The 8,888-nt window shown below is 49.5% G+C and overlaps 1 long non-coding RNA gene across 3 annotated transcripts; it reads right to left on the bottom strand.

Moving 5' to 3' along the window:
* Nucleotides 1-628: 628 nt before the first annotated feature.
* Nucleotides 629-8,888, bottom strand: LOC116964043. Of its 3 annotated transcripts, none has more exons than XR_004408519.2 (5): nucleotides 8,775-8,888; nucleotides 6,578-6,761; nucleotides 5,950-6,059; nucleotides 3,631-3,794; nucleotides 629-1,428 (listed from the first exon to the last, which is right to left on the bottom strand). It is a non-coding gene; the product is annotated as an uncharacterized LOC116964043 (long non-coding RNA). The 3 variants fall into 3 exon arrangements; XR_004408518.2 differs by having other exon boundaries at nucleotides 8,821-8,882; XR_004408517.2 differs by lacking the exon at nucleotides 8,775-8,888 and adding an exon at nucleotides 7,742-7,973.

Raw genomic sequence — 8,888 nt, 5'->3', positions numbered from 1 at the left:
CAATGCAAAAAAAAAAAAAAAAAAACCAAAACAAAACCCAAAAAACCAGGCAAAGCCTCCTTGGCCATGTTGCCCACCAGTGTCGTGTCCTCAGCATCTCCCCAGCCCAGGCAGGGCCGGTGCTGCGCTGCCGACCAGGCCAGGCAGGGATGTCAAGGGAAGTGGTTTTGGGGGGGGCTTTTTCACATTTGAACTTGTGACTCAGTTACCAACCGTTGTTACCTTCACATCTCTGGCAAATCAAGAGAGGACCACTGCATTAGTTCTGTGTCACCAAGGAGAGCTTAAGTATTGTGATTAAAAAATTCCAGTCTCGCATAGTCTACTCAGACATGCAGGAGGAAACCTTTGCAATTAGATTCCCTGTGCGTTGGCGAGAGGGCAGAGGTTCCTACTTTTTTTTTTATTTTCCATTACTATATTCTTCTGTGATTTTAGAGCAGCAGGGAAAAAAAAAAGCCTATTTGATTTTTTTCATTATGCTAAGCCTGGTTTTACTTTCTGATTGCCAAAGCATGATAAATGGAACAGAGATTACCTAGAGATTTTCAAAGATTTGCTTTCAAATTTTATTTTTCCTGAGCCTCATTAAGCTTGCAGGTTTTATCTAACATTTTGTTCTTATGGTAGAGTAGCATTGCTGTATATTAATAACCATATTTTTTCATCTGAAATTAAAACCAGATAGAGGCTTCTCTTGCTTTACTTTCAAATCCTATTTTAAAAAATATTGATCATGTGTGTGTTGTTTTTCTTTTCCTCTGACCCCGCTGGCTCCGTAAAGGACAGTCACGAATGAAATGCTTTCAGTCCTGGATCTCTGTGCATTACTGTGTGCAATTTTTTAGATGTAGGGACAGATTTTAGAAGGTATTATATACATATAAAAGAAAAATGTGGTTTCCAACAGAGAGACAGGCAAGAAAAATAAGATTTAAAAGCAGGATCTCTACAATTAGGGGTACAGAGCAGCTTGGACATGATAAGATAGCCCCTGATGTGTGTAGGCACATCTTTTTGGAGCTAAATTCTATCAAAAGCTCTTGTCCTCTACGACTATGGGAGAAATGGCCAAAACCCATCCCATGGCTGAGAGCCCCGGGGCACAGCCTGGGTGCTGCTCTCTAGGAGAGGTTTGGAGGAGGGTGGCAGTGACCGGGCATGAGGACATGGGACACACACAAAAGCCACCCCAATATACCTGTTTCTTCTGCCAGAGCCAGGAAAGCTGACCCACCTGGGTGTTCCAGGTGTACATCTTCCTCTTTCTGTGCCCATCCGTGAGCCCACAGGGGTCTTGGGGCAGCTTGAAGATGTGATGAAAAGGTCCCCTTTGTGCCACCTACTTGGTGTGGGAAACAGCTTCCATCGTGGGATGGTGGGACCGTGCAGGAGCTGGCTGTGTCCTCCAAGGTCCTGGGGAAGGTGCTGGAGATAAAAAGCCCAAGACAATTTCTCTGTTGGTGCCTTGCCTTGTTATCGTAAGAATGGGAAACACGGGTGCACAGAGTAGGGTGAGGCCAGACCACCCTTCAGGTGCCACTACACCACCCCCAGCCACGCTGGGAGCACCATGACCTGGCGCAAAGGCGAAGCCCTTCATCCCGAGACCAGCCCAGCCCTGCCTCCAAGGCTCAAGGTTCCCCTCTTGACTTTCTTCTCCAGACGTGACCCCAGGAGCTTTGCTCGAACTGGAAAGCAGCTCAGTTGGAAAGGTTTGCTGTAGTTCCTCCAGACCCGCTCAGCAGGCTCTAATAATAGCTAACTGCCTTTCTATTTATAAATGAGAACAGCAGCGAGGGACTCTGCTCCCACTGCAGCCCCGCTGCTCCCACACCACAGCACAGCTCTCAGCCTCTGCCACTGAGCTGCTCAGCCCCGCTGTCCTGCCAGAGCCACCACAGCCCTGCCATCCTGCCTGGGAAAGGGCATTTCCCAGGGCTCTTGCCTTTGGATACACACTTTTTTTTTTTTTTTTTTCCCCCTTTTTTCTGCTTGCTGACAAGGGAATATTTTCTTTCTTTTTTTTTTTTTTTTTTTTTTTTTTTTAAAATGGGGATTGTTTTTGTAGCTGCTCCTCCCCCATTTTGTAAAACAAACATTTCCCAAGAGCCTGATGTTTCAGATGCTGTTATTGTTACCGGAACATCAGTGCGAATGTCAGAAAATGCATTTCTTAGTGGAGCCTGTGGATTTTGTGCTGCCCATCTCCCACTAGCCAGCTGTAAGGCAGAGGACCGACGGATCCTTTCAGCTGAGCCAGCTGGATGTGGCCCGTGTTGGGGCTGAGCTGGAAAAGCATTTGGGTTTAGTCAGCCCGAGGCTAGCTCTCGCCCAGCCTGCAGGCACGAGGGGAGCATCACCTCTGCTTTGGCTGCGTCAGCTGGAGCTGAGGCTCGAGTCAGGCTGAAGCTGCTTTTCTGGTTCCAGTCTCACAGCAACTGGGCATCTGCAGCCAGTTCTGGTTCTACTCCCAGCGTTGCCTCTGCTCCCCTTCCCAACGGCCGGGCCCCGTACCTGCACTTCTGGGAGAGGCTGGAGTGAGTTTTTCCTCTAATACCTCCTCCTCTCACTATCTCTGCTACATGCAGGATGCCAGATTTGATGAAAACGCGCTGAGCTGTTCTGACAAATCCTCTGTTCCTAAGTAGATAATAACCAGAAAATCTTCCTAAATAAATCCTGCTTTCGGATCTGTGCCCACACTCTCTATTCTTTTCGTACCAACTGGCTGCTCCTTCTTTCCCTGAACTGGGGGCATCCTCAGCCCCTTGAAGTAGAAAGGGGGCACAGATTTATGGCTGCTGAAGTCAGCATGGGACCAGGTGGAATTTTACGACTGTGAAAAATGAGAGACTGATTGGGCAGCATTAATGCACAAGTGACCAGAAACATTCCTCAGCTGAGCAGGGATTAAAGGTTGCAGATAGCTATAATCCCAAACTGCAGCAGAAAGTGCCGGGATACCTTTTCATCACATCAGCAGTGCAACGAAGCTGGCACACGGATCTGACGTGGAGAAAAGAGGAACATATGAGAATAATATCCATCGACTTCTCCTCTTTCTTCCTTCAGCATCAAGGTGTTATACTTGATATGTGCCATCCCGCTGGCAAAGGGGAGTCTCGGGCTCCATCTGTCCCCAAACTGGGACCAGGTCTGGTGCTGCTGGCAAACTGAACAAACGAAACTTCCTCGGGGAGTTTCACCGTGGATACGTTGAAGAAGGTGGTGGCTGCTACATTCCTGTGGCCACCAGCCCCGTCCACAGCATCTGCGGTCCAGCTTTCTGACCTCCTCCTTCCACCTGCAAATCCTCGGCGTGCGTCCAAAGCCGCTGGCTGGCAGCGTGGAGCTGCAGAGCAAGGCTCTCGCTCGCAGGAGAGGCGGCGGTGGCACCGCCAGCACAGAGCAGCGGGGCCGGGGGGGCTGAGCCCCTCTCCCAGCGGGCAGGGGCTCTCCCGGCCGGGCAGCATTCGCTTGGCAGCTGGGGTTTGCCCTCAGCTGGATACATTGCACAGAAAATTGGAAATGTTCTGCTGCTGTTCTAAATTTTCCAGAAGAAAGGAAAAACTCTGAGCAGTGATTTTTTTTTTTTTTTTTTTTTTTTTGTGAGTGACACAGCATTACCTGATGAATTTTCCTCAGATTCAGCCTGGTCCTTTACAATCTTCTTCATCTCCCACATTTCTACCTCTGGAGCCTGTGGTCACATGCGGTGAGCACTCCTCCCTGGCTGGTGCTCATAGACCATGGCTCTGGGGCAAGAGTATCGCTGGCATCCTGGTAGTTGCCTGGAAAATTAAGATATAATTTGGTCTTGCACCAGAGTCCTAAATCTCTTCCAGGCTGTTTGTGATTCAGTCCTTCATTGCCCTCATTTCTCATAAGTGCTGTCTCCAGTGCAGCCATCGTGCAGCGATAACACAGTAGGAGCCACAGTCCTTTGGGGTTGGGGAAGTATTTGAAGGAAAAAGTGATCCTGACCCCAGCAGCTTGGGCTGCTCTGCCTGCCCGGAGCAACGGGCTGGGCGGGGAGAATCCCCATGCAGCTCACTGGAATAATCTTAAAAATTATTTTTTACTTAACCCTTTCTCAGGCCCAGGTCCATAAGAGCCCAGCAAGTATTTTGCTCACACCCTTGCTCCACGACTTCAGCTCACCCCCACGCCACCCACTCCTTTACTCACATCCCTTTGTGCCTGGCAGCATGGGGTGGGGGGGGGGGGGCTCAGTCCCAGTGACACCCTCCTCTGCCACCTACCTCAGCCTGCAAAGTGTCACCGAAGGGTGACCTCAGTGCCAGAGCTCGACTCACCAAGCAGAGGTGAGGGATGCCATGGGATGGAGAGGGACTGGGGGGCACAGTGGCCTTAACCCACCCCCCTTCCCCCTTGGCTGGTCCAGCACCATAAGGGATGGCAGCAGGATAACTGGGTGGCAAAAGAAAAAAAAAAAAAAATATCCTGCTGCTGCCTGGCTGCTGGGGGAGGCAGGGGTGTCCCGGCGGTGGTTCGGGGGGGGTGGGGGGTGGAGGAGCAGGGCTCGCAGCCGTGCACCGCTGCGGTGTCACCAGGAGGTGGCACGGCGCGAACGGAGATGCTGCAGCCGGGACCCGCGGAGCCACCGCGCACCGCGCAAAGGGAGCGCAGTCATTCATTAGGGCAGTTCCAGGAAAGAGAAGAAAAAGGTTCGCGTCGTCTTTCTCGGAAACCCAGCGCGCAAAATCCTTTCACATGGTGGGGGAAGGAGAAAAAAAAAAAAAAAAAAAAAAAAAAAAAAAAGGCACAAACCCACATTTTATTTGCAGAGAAGGGAAAAAATGAGCACATTCCCCCCCCTTTTGAAAACATGCAGCTGTCAGAACATCCACTGCCTTGTGACCCCGTGTCCTTTCCGCATGACCAGAGCCTCTGCTGACTCCTGTTCCACTGCCCGGTGCCCTCATTCACTGCTCTAATATCCCATTCCTTAAGCAAACTGCACTTATGGCTTACATCATATTAATAGCCGGCAGCTTGCAGAGGTTTTTCCTGCAAAAGCAGACCCAGCAGCAGGGCCAGGACAGCCCGTGGCCCCCGAGCCTCCCACCCGCACGTCTCGCCCTGCTGATTCCCAGATGGGATCAAATGCATTTTCCCCAGAGGATGTGTTTAGCCCATCTTCCCTTGTGGGAGGACTCTTTAGGCACCTGTGACTGAGGTGATACAGCTGGAAATGGCAAAACAGTATTTTTTTCTAAACATTGGCCATCTCCCCTTTCTAACAAAGGCAGAACAGTGATGTAGAAGGAAGAAAACAGCCATTACAGACCAGAAGAAAGATTTACTTTCAATGAAACACTGATCTACAGGGCTTCTGCTAGAGCCATTGCATTTCAAGAAAATCACTGTCTATATTTCACTTGAGCAGATGAATCTGAAGTGCACTGCTACTGTTTGTTGGTAAACCATACACCATGCCACCGGGCCCGTGCCCGGTTAATATGGTGACTTCTTCCCAGAAAAGACTTCCTTCTGTCCCCAATTTTCCTTTCATGGATTTACACATCAAAAGTTAACAGAAAGAGTTAACAGTGACTTAATGGGGTCCCAGGAGAACAGGGACCAAGCACCCCCTTTGGCAACTTGTTGGGGTCCTTTGGGCACAGGAGCACAAGGACAGGGCAAGCGGCTGCTGCCCCTTCCCCAGCTGCTCCCCGGCTCAGGGGTCCCCTAAGCTGGGGGGGCTTTAGCAGCTCCCCATGGGTGATGTTTTTTGTGCAGGACACCCCCATGGAGGGCACGGGGGGGGGGGACACGACACGGAGCTGCTCCCAAGAGAGACCCTGTCTGTTTTACCTCTGTCACTGCTACAGCCAGTCTTCCAGAAAAGCCCCAGGACAGTAGATAGATGTTCTGCAAATGTAAGAAATCAGATGAAGAAGATGTTGCGCAATCATTGCTCACCGGAGTCCATTTCTCGCTTGTCAGTCCCTTGTGAGAGATGATTACAAATCCTCATGTGAAATGCGGTATAGCCCTGCTACGTAATGTTGGCAGGAGTCTTCTCTCCTGTCCTGAGAGAGAAACAAACAGCGGTTTCAAGGCCAGTTATTTTTCAAATAAGGCAAAAAAAAAAAAAAACCAACCCAAACCCCAACTTGCTTATTTCTGTTGTTGTTTTTGAATTTCTACTCAGCATCCTGAAAGCTCTTTAGAGGATTTGAATTTAGAACATGAAAATAATTTCTCACAGTGAGGCCAAAGAAAACCAAGGTGCGTGGGTGGAGGAAGCTGTGGCCCATGCCAGCAGCCAGCACCGGCGAGTAAAAGTCTTCAGCTGCCTAAGGTGACGCTGAGCACTGCCTCAAATCCTCTCTCATCCTATGGCACTCACTTTAAAGTCAGATAATAAATGTTTGCTAGGACTGGGAACGTAAGGACTGTTTCCAGAGCAGCCCCACGCAGACCTTGCCTCTTAGTCCATCTGTGGACACAGTACTTAAATAACTGCAGAAACCTAAAAAGATCATTTACAACTCAATCCTGACAGTACTACCTCCCTTCAGGACAGGGAGTTGCTGCTATCAGTTACCTCCTCGGAGACCTGCTGAGCCTGATGTGTGGTTGTTGGAGGCTGGGATCCCACCAGGGTCTGGGGCAGGTGATGGTGGGCAAAAATAGCTTCCTTCGCATGCTTGGAGGGGAAGGAAGATGGCTTAGGTCATCCTGGCAGCTTTTGTGGTTGGAGGAGCTGATGGCTGGGCTGGCTCTCAAGTCTGTGGGACATAAGAAGACTGTTGCAAAGAAGAAAGTTGCTCAAAGCAAGGTTCAGGCTGATGTGGCCATCTGAAAGAGAGCTGATTATTTATAGCATTATAGGTTCCTATAGCTGCATCCATTTACCTGGGAGAGACAATGTTGTTGATGGCAGTGACAATTCTTCCAGCAAAGCCGTGATATTTTACTGCCACAATGATGCAGAAGGACCTGTTCCAGTGTGCCCCAAATCCACAGGAAGGATTTGCCTTTGGCATCTGGGCTCCCACTGACACCCATCAACCATCTCTGACCCAACCCAAGACCTTTCCAGGGACATTAATTACAGGACTGGATGACTTCTGATATTTCCAAATAGTCAGAATTCATTCTGCAGAACATAAGACCCTGCAGGAGGGATATATTGAGTCTTCATGACGGTGGCATCCACCGTGACCACAGACACACAGCTGAATTTTAGCTCTGCTGCTGCACAGCTCCTTCCTTACCTGTCCATAAAACACCATCTGATCTCTGTGCCAGGATGAAGATGCACAGAGACAAACCGGACACCTCCACTTTGCCTAGAACACAAGTTCATGAACTTCTGCTATCATTCAAGCATGACCTAATTGAAACATCATGACTTACACAATCATCTCCTTCTCTATCCCCTTCTTCCACTCTTTTAAAAAACGTTTCCTGCTTTTTCCAGCTGGACAGGCTATCCTTCTGCCTTCTTTGAAGTAAATATTTTGTTGGGTTTGGCTGCTGTCACAGCCACACAGAGTCTTCTGCCTGATATTTTATCCATCTGCTGCTAAAGAGAATATTTTGAGCCGAGAGTCTCTAAACGGTTTTTGAGGTGCTGAGTATAATTAGAGAGTACCAATACAAGAGAAAAATCTTCTCAGCTTTCACGTGCATAGTACTTAAAGCTGTAAATGCCTTAAAAATGATATACTCTGAGAGATGCATGTTACAACATCCTGGTACTCACGTGCTGCAAACCGGAGGCCGTACGCTGGCTTGTATTAGCTGAGGACCTGATACACCCCGTCAACCCCCCTGCACACGAGGAGATGAAATCCAACACTGATTTCCTCTTTTGTCTCAAGCGAGTGGAAAAAGAGAATTGGACTCCCGCACTGCCGAGATTGCCAACATCTGCCTTGCCTCATTTCTTCTGCTTGAAGAACATCTGGCTCTGCTCTGGGACAGCCATGCATGGCCGGTCGTGTTGTGCGGGAATGAGCTGTGCTCGCTGTGATAAAGCCTCTCACGGGTCTGCCCGGCGGGAGCACGGCGTCTGCCCGGCTGGAGGTGCTGGCTGCCCTCGCAGCAAGGGAGACCGTGTGTTCACGGTGCCTTTCCTTCCAGAGCAGACACAAATAACTTTCTGTTTCATGCTGGTCCTGTATCCCGTAATTTTTTTTTTTTTTTTTCTTTTTTTTATCCCCCCCGGGTTGCTCTGAAGAAAGGATGGGTTTTGTTCAGCTGAACTATGAGATCTGGAGGTGCCTGCCTGCGATAAAACAAGCATGGCCGGGGCACTGTTGCTGTGAAGGGGGGATACAGGAGGGGATGAGGAGGTGCACAGGTTTGGGGGTACGCTTCCTTTAGCCCATGGGGTGTCTGCAGGCAGGACGCCATCCCGCAGGCAGCCCTGCTACTGGCTTCCTGCAGGACACCAGTCCTTTGCTTAACACTGCTCAGCTTTACCCTCCTCCTATCCTGCAGAAGTTTGTCTCATAGTTATTTTGAAGCTCGCACCACTGCTTTTTGTGAAGTTCCTTGAAATTCACAGAAATATCACTTTCTGTTGTTGTTGCTTACTTGCACTTAAGGGGAGTTACTTAACTAGCATTTGAACCAGATGACCTTCATAGCTCTGTCACAGCTGTGAGTGGATGGGATGATCTGGAAATCCCTGTCATTCCTGTCCAGACATTTTTCAAATACCCCTTTCCTCCCGAAAACCTTGCAGGTTGAAATGCTCTCACCAAGCTCCCAAACCTTGAACATGCACGTACCTTGCTCCTCTGGTCCTCAGCACCCAAAACCTCTCATTTTTCTCACCTTTCTCTGAAAGGCACGGGCTGCTCTTTGCTGTTGCTCCGAGATGACTCTTTGGTTTCAGGACCGGC

Source organism: Tyto alba, unplaced genomic scaffold, assembly GCF_018691265.1.
Source record: "Tyto alba isolate M040663 unplaced genomic scaffold, T.alba_DEE_v4.0 Super-Scaffold_39, whole genome shotgun sequence".
Taxonomy (NCBI): Eukaryota; Metazoa; Chordata; class Aves; order Strigiformes; family Tytonidae; genus Tyto; species Tyto alba.
This window is presented reverse-complemented; position numbering and strand designations above follow the sequence as displayed.